At 59.6% G+C, this 7,500-nt stretch overlaps 2 non-coding genes across 2 annotated transcripts; both read left to right on the forward strand.

The window, feature by feature from the left end:
- The first annotated feature begins 3,108 nt into the window (after window positions 1-3,108).
- Window positions 3,109-4,914, forward strand: LOC142795254 (small subunit ribosomal RNA). The gene has a single exon (XR_012892892.1). It is a non-coding gene; the product is annotated as a small subunit ribosomal RNA (ribosomal RNA).
- Window positions 4,915-6,632: 1,718 nt separating this feature from the next.
- LOC142795248 (5.8S ribosomal RNA) lies at window positions 6,633-6,785 on the forward strand. Its single transcript, XR_012892886.1, has one exon. It is a non-coding gene; the product is annotated as a 5.8S ribosomal RNA (ribosomal RNA).
- Window positions 6,786-7,500: the final 715 nt, after the last annotated feature.

Below are 7,500 nucleotides of genomic sequence, written 5' to 3' on the forward strand. Positions count from 1 at the left end.
CGACCACCGCAGGAAAACGAAAAACCACGTCAGCCGGGGCGAGCGACCCATGGCGGTCTGGGTGCTTATCGCTGCTATTATAGGGGCACCCCGGCAGACGCAAAAAAAAAAAAAAAAAATTTTTTCGACATTCTTTTTTGCTCGTCGACCTCGGGTGACCCAGGTCGCAGTGGGAGCCGCGCACGAAAGCGGCGTCGCGAGACGGCTTCGCGGTCGCTAGTCGCACGAGCTCGGCAACCGCGTCTGCCGGGGCGGAGTTCGGGACGCCGACGGCTAAGTGGGAACCGCCGCTCGGATGTTCGCCGTTTGTGGCCGAGTGAGTGCTGGCACTCCGGCGAAGCCAAACGGGGCCGATTCCGGCACGATATCGGCGTCTTTCTACGTGCTCGCCGGCGACCGTCGCACGAGTACGGCAAAGTGCGTCTGCCGGGGCGGGGTTTGCGACGCGTACGCAATAGTGAGAACCGTCGCTCGGATGTTCGTCGTCTTTCGCCGAGCCAGTGCTGGCAATCCGGCGAAGCCGAACGGAGCCGATTCGGGCACGATATCGGCGTCTTTCCACGTGCTCGCCGGCGACCGTCGCACGAGTACGGTAAACCGCGTCAGCCGGGGCGGAGTTCGGGACGCCGATGCGAAAGTGGGAAGCGCCGCTCGGATCTTCGCCGTTTTTGGAGGAGTCAGTGGCGGCACTCCGGTGAAGCCAAGGTGCGCCAATTCGCGCACGATATCGGCGTCTTTCGACGTGCCCGCCGGCCACCGTCGCACGAGTACGGCAAACCTCGTCTGCCGGGGCGGGGTTTGCGACGCCGACGCAAAAGTGGGAACCGCCGCTCGGATGTTCGCCGTTTTTGGCAGAGTGAGTGCTGGCACTCCGGCGAAGCGAAAGAGCGCGAATGCGCCCACGAAAGTGGCGTGTTTGGACGTGCTTGACGACGACCACCGCAGGAAAACGAAAAACCACGTCAGCCGGGGCGAGCGACCCATGGCGGTCTGGGTGCTTATCGCTGCTATTATAGGGGCACCCCGGCAGACGCAAAAAAAAAAAAAAATTTTTTTCGACATTCTTTTTTGCTCGTCGACCTCGGGTGACCAGGTCGCAGTGGAGCCGCGCACGAAAGCGGCGTCGCGAGACGGCTTCGCGGTCGCTAGTCGCACGAGCTCGGCAACCGCGTCTGCCGGGGCGGAGTTCGGGACGCCGACGGCTAAGTGGGAACCGCCGCTCGGATGTTCGCCGTTTGTGGCCGAGTGAGTGCTGGCACTCCGGCGAAGCCAAACGGGGCCGATTCCGGCACGATATCGGCGTCTTTCTACGTGCTCGCCGGCGACCGTCGCACGAGTACGGCAAAGTGCGTCTGCCGGGGCGGGGTTTGCGACGCGTACGCAATAGTGAGAACCGTCGCTCGGATGTTCGTCGTCTTTCGCCGAGCCAGTGCTGGCACTCCGGCGAAGCCGAACGGAGCCGATTCGGGCACGATATCGGCGTCTTTCCACGTGCTCGCCGGCGACCGTCGCACGAGTACGGTAAACCGCGTCAGCCGGGGCGGAGTTCGGGACGCCGATGCGAAAGTGGGAAGCGCCGCTCGGATCTTCGCCGTTTTTGGAGGAGTCAGTGGCGGCACTCCGGTGAAGCCAAGGTGCGCCAATTCGCGCACGATATCGGCGTCTTTCGACGTGCCCGCCGGCCACCGTCGCACGAGTACGGCAAACCTCGTCTGCCGGGGCGGGGTTTGCGACGCCGACGCAAAAGTGGGAACCGCCGCTCGGATGTTCGCCGTTTTTGGCAGAGTGAGTGCTGGCACTCCGGCGAAGCGAAAGAGCGTGAATGCGCCCACGAAAGTAGCGTATTTGGACGTGCTTGACGGCGACCGCCGCAGGAGTACGAAAAACCACGTCAGCCGGGGCGAGCGACCCACGGCGGTCTGGGTGCTTATCGCTGCTATTATAGGGGCACCCCGGCAGACGCAGAAAGAAAAAAAAATGGGGACATGGCGTGCGTCACCGTGCGGCTTCGCAGCGTTGCCGAAGTCGCCGAGCCCTTCGACTGAGCCGAACGGCGGACAGGGAACGTTGGTCGGCCGTTCTAACCTGTCGGTGCCACGCCGAGACGTCGTTAAGGAAAACCGCGTCGTGGGCCTCTACGACGCCGTCGAGTCGTTGTACGTTTGGTGTCCAGCGTGTCGGCGGCGAGTAGCGGACACGTCGTTCACGACTTCGGTCTTTCGCAGTCGACGCGAACTTGCGGAGAGTCGTGGTGCCTCACGTTTTCGGCAGAAACCGCGGCGGAATTTTCCCGTGCGTGCGCGCACGACCTCGGTGCTGTGCCGTCAGCGTAGTGTTGCACAAACTCGTGGCCTACCCAAGGTGCGGTACGTTTGCGGCCGTATCCTCGGTGGGAATTTCGTGAGTAGGGTCGCAAATTCTACGACCTCGGCGGGTTTGAGAGCGACGTAGACTTGTGGCACGCTCAACATGCCACACGTTTCGGGGCACACCCGCGGTGAAATTTTCTCGAGTACGCTCGTATTAGGGCCCAAGGAGGTCTGGGTACTTATCGCTGCTATTATGTGGGGTTCTCGTGAGCGGCGTACGCGAAAGCGACCGGGTGTCTGATATGCGGCGGCTTCGGCCTCGTCAAGCGTGTCCTCGGGTCTGCTCCAGGGGAATCCACGGCAGTCGTCTGCAGCCTCATCCGCTTGATGCGTTAGGGGCTGGTTGTCGGACGGTGCCGTTTTACCACGATATCGAGGTGTGTTCCGTGTCGTCCTCGGGCGATTCAGATGCGAAAGCGCCGAAGACGCGGCGTGACCCGTCGTCTGGCGCTTGCAGTCTCGGCTCCGTTGCTAGTTCCGGCCGGTCCACCGACAGTGCAGCGGGCTTGGGCAACCCGCACGGCGCGACCGAGTCGATGCAACGAAAAAGAGCGAGCATGAACGTGCTTCTTGCCGCACGGCTCCCACTCGTCTTTCGGGAAGGTTGTGCCGTAGCGAGCTCGAACGCCGTCATCTCGGAGTGCAAAATAAGCGTGTTGGGGCGCCTGAAGGTGGCCTCCGCCGCACACAGACTGCGTCCGGCCCGCCGAGGGCGAGGACGGACGCGCAGTCGAACGATTACCTGGTTGATCCTGCCAGTAATCATATGCTTGTCTCAAAGATTAAGCCATGCATGTCTAAGTACATGCCGAAATAAGGCGAAACCGCGAATGGCTCATTAATCAGTTATGGTTCCTTAGATCGTTTCTTCCTACTTGGATAACTGTGGCAATTCTAGAGCTAATACATGCAGTGAGCCTGGAGCCCTTTGGGTAACGGGTGCTTTTATTAGACCAAGATCGATCGGGTTTCGGCCCGTATTGTGTGGTGACTCTGGATAACTTTGTGCTGATCGCATGGCCACGAGCCGGCGACGTTTCTTTCAAGTGTCTGCCTTATCAACTTTCGATGGTAGGTTACTTGCTTACCATGGTTGTTACGGGTAACGGAGAATCAGGGTTCGATTCCGGAGAGGGAGCCTGAGAAACGGCTACCACATCCAAGGAAGGCAGCAGGCGCGCAAATTACCCACTCCCGGCACGGGGAGGTAGTGACGAAAAATAACAATACGGACTCTTTTGAGGCCCCGTAATTGAAATGAGTACACTCTAAATCCTTTAACGAGATCAATTGGAGGGCAAGTCTGGTGCCAGCAGCCGCGGTAATTCCAGCTCAATAGCGTATACTAAAGCTGCTGCGGTTAAAAAGCTCGTAGTTGGATCTCAGTTCCAGACGAGTAGTGCATCTACCCGATGCGACGGCTCGGACTGAACATCATGCCGGTTCTTTCTTGGTGCACTTCATTGTGTGCCTCGAGATGGCCGGTGCTTTTACTTTGAAAAAATTAGAGTGCTCAACGCAGGCGAGTCGCCTGAATAAACTTGCATGGAATAATAGAACAAGACCTCGTTTCTGTTCTGTTGGTTTTTGGAATACGAGGTAATGATTAAGAGGGACGGACGGGGGCATTCGTATTGCGGCGCTAGAGGTGAAATTCTTGGACCGTCGCAAGACGAACTACTGCGAAAGCATTTGCCAAGAATGTTTTCATTGATCAAGAACGAAAGTCAGAGGTTCGAAGGCGATCAGATACCGCCCTAGTTCTGACCATAAACGATGCCAACCAGCGATCCGCCTGAGTTACTCAAATGACTCGGCGGGCAGCTTCCGGGAAACCAAAGTATTTGGGTTCCGGGGAAGTATGGTTGCAAAGCTGAAACTTAAAGGAATTGACGGAAGGGCACCACCAGGAGTGGAGCCTGCGGCTTAATTTGACTCAACACGGGAAAACTTACCCGGCCGGACACTGGGAGGATTGACAGATTGAGAGCTCTTTCTTGATTCGGTGGATGGTGGTGCATGGCCGTTCTTAGTTGGTGGAGCGATTTGTCTGGTTAATTCCGATAACGAACGAGACTCTAGCCTATTAAATAGGTGCGGGGTTCCCAGCACCTTACAACCTTCTTAGAGGGACAAGCGGCTCCTAGCCGCACGAAACAGAGCAATAACAGGTCTGTGATGCCCTTAGATGTCCGGGGCCGCACGCGCGCTACACTGAAGGAAGCAGCGTGTCTTTATCCCTGTCTGAAAAGACTGGGTAACCCGTGGAACTTCTTTCGTGATTGGGATAGGGGCTTGCAATTGTTCCCTTGAACGAGAATTCCCAGTAAGCGCGAGTCATAAGCTCGCGTTGATTACGTCCCTGCCCTTTGTACACACCGCCCGTCGCTACTACCGATTGAATGATTTAGTGAGGTCTTCGGACCGATGTCCGGCGCGGCCTTTCGGTTGCGCCGGTCTGTTGGAAAGATGACCAAACTTGATCATTTAGAGGAAGTAAAAGTCGTAACAAGGTTTCCGTAGGTGAACCTGCGAAGGATCATTAACGGATTGTGAAGGGTGAGCGCCTCAGCTGCGTCTGCGCCCGACACTTTCTGCGCTGACCCCGTTTGGACGCGGGGTCGGCTTTTCCCCACGGGGCTGCCTGAATGTGGAGCGGCACCCCGTGACAAATTGTTGCGCCCAGCGGACGCCAACACCGCGACCTTGGACGGTCGGCCAGGTGGCGGACGCGGGTACAAACGGCGCAACGCACTCATAGGTCGGCTTTCGACCCGCCACTGCACCGTGGCTCGAAGCGCTCGAAATGCGCGACCCGACCGCTGCGGGACCGCCTAGTACTGTAAACAGGAGCGGCGGAGCGCGAACGGCGAGTCGTGGTTACGTCGGTAGAAGGCGAGGCTGCGCGTTCCCGAAACGCCAGCCGAGTGCCCTCCCGACCGTTCGAGCGTGCAAGAACGAGACCCGACAATCGCGCGGCGACTGCCAAGTACGAGAGGAACGGCACAAGCGTCGGCGGTCGGTCAAGGAACTGGCGATGTGACGGGTCCGCTGTGCACCAGTGCATACCGTCCCGCCGTCCGCGGCAAGCGCCTCCGCGTCCTCGGGTGACGGAGGCTGCCGGTCGGTTCTTGCAGGCGAGGGATCTCGCTGGCACCGGTTCGCGTTGACGCGCGGCCGGTCATGGCACGGCGATGCGACGGCCGAGGTGCGCAGTACTCGATGGAGGAACCGCACGCTCCGATGACCGTCCCGCCCTCCGCGGCGTATGCGTACCGACCGTAATGGTTGCAGCAGCGCCGGCCGGCTTTTGAATTCGCCACACGAAACACGGTGCGAGATCGCGGTTAGGGGAGCGTCGACGTTGCCAGGCGTTTTGCTTGCTGCCGAGGGAAAGGCGGCACGGCCACGTCGCGCTCGTCGCGATTAGCGGGTCTGCGCGCTTTGGGAAGGTGCCGCAACGACTTGCCGAAAGAGGAAGCACGGAAGAACGAGGGACTTGGACGTCCCGACAATTGAACGCACTTGCGGCCAGGCCCTTGCTGGCTTCGTTCTTCCGCCTCGAGTAGGCTCGTACGCGGCTCCGGCGCCGAAAGTGGTCCTTGGCACCGACTTCGGTGGACGTGGGAAGTGCCGCGCAAGTACGGCGCGCCTGGCTCCACCTGTTGGCTAAAGTAGGCAGCCGGATCGGCATTTTGGTGTGCGGTGGCAAACCGTGGATGCGAAAAAAGCTTGTGCGATTTCGTGGAACAAAAAGCGGGGGTCCCCCTTTTTATGCGGAGGAGACCGACCCGCCCGCCGTGGTGAACCGCGACGCCACGGTAAAAACGGGAGAGGCTTGTCGATGGGACCGTGCATCCCGCGCTCCACGGAGGCCGGGAGGCGGCCGCCCGAGGAAATGTGTAGCCGTCGAGGCCCGCATCTGCGTGCACTCTTATCCAAATGGGTGTACCGCAGGCATTTTCTGGTTAGGCGGGCCAATGAGAGCGAGCACACAACGATACCTACGGGTCCGGCTTGGAGAACCGGCTTCGACGCCTCCCGAGTATTTATAGAGGGGTGGACCACGAAAGCACTCGCAAGTAGCGGAAGCGAAACGCCGTCCGAAACACACCGTTTGCTCGATTTGCGGCAGCCGAAAAAGGCGCGGCAGAGTTTTGGAGTCCAAGCGTGCGCTGAAAAGCGCCCTTCTTGGCCACTGTTTGGCCGAGTGCCAGAAACGTTTGGTTTTGACTGTACGGAATTGAACAAACACTTTTTCACGACTCTAAGCGGTGGATCACTCGGTTCTCGGGTCGATGAAGAACGCAGCCAGCTGCGAGACTTGGTGTGAATTGCAGGACACACTGAGCACTGATTCTTTGAACGCACATTGCGGCCTTGGGTCTTCCCTTGGCTTCGTCTGTCTGAGGGTCGGATCACATATCAAGAGAGCCTTCGGCGCACAAGGGAACGTGAGCCGTCGACTCGTTTTGACCGCGTCGGCAACACGGACAGCACGCTGAACACCTCACAGCGAGCGCCAACAGCGGCCACTCAAGGGCGAGACGGTGGCGACCGTCGTGCCAGAGCCCAACCGAAACGGGGGCGACCGACTGCATTGAGGATGTGGCACCTCGTTGAGACCGCCGCAGGACTTCGAGTCGGAAGGAAGCCTGCAGGGAAAGTGCGGTCGAGGTTGCGTACTCCTCTCTGCGACCGGGCGCGCAAGAGCTGCGAGAGCCACGGACGCGCAACTTTAACGCACGGTAAACACGAGGAGCGAAAGCCGGCCAGCAAAGCTTCTCCAGCCGTGCGCAAAGTGCGCGAGATCGCAGCCTTGCGTTGCGCTTGTTGCCCTCGAAGTAAGCAGGGTGTCCCGTAGACCGGGCGCTCGAACACGCTGCGGGGCCGTGCCTCCTCCAGGCTTTGCCGCGCGAACAGGGAACGTTCGCGCGCAAAGCGCAGGGAGGTGAGGAGGCTGCGCCCGACGTTTGCGGTTCGCTGCGTACGCGGTTGATGCGGAGAGCACGGCGCGACGACTTGCCGCGAAGCGGAAAAAGTCTCCCGCACGAGTTGGCGAAACGTTGGCGAAGCTTAAGGCGTTCTCGTCGTAGTCCGCCGTCGGTCTAAGTGCTTCGCAGTTCCCGTC

The sequence above is a fragment of the Rhipicephalus microplus genome, unplaced genomic scaffold, assembly GCF_043290135.1.
Source record: "Rhipicephalus microplus isolate Deutch F79 unplaced genomic scaffold, USDA_Rmic scaffold_595, whole genome shotgun sequence".
Classification (NCBI taxonomy): Eukaryota; Metazoa; Arthropoda; class Arachnida; order Ixodida; family Ixodidae; genus Rhipicephalus; species Rhipicephalus microplus.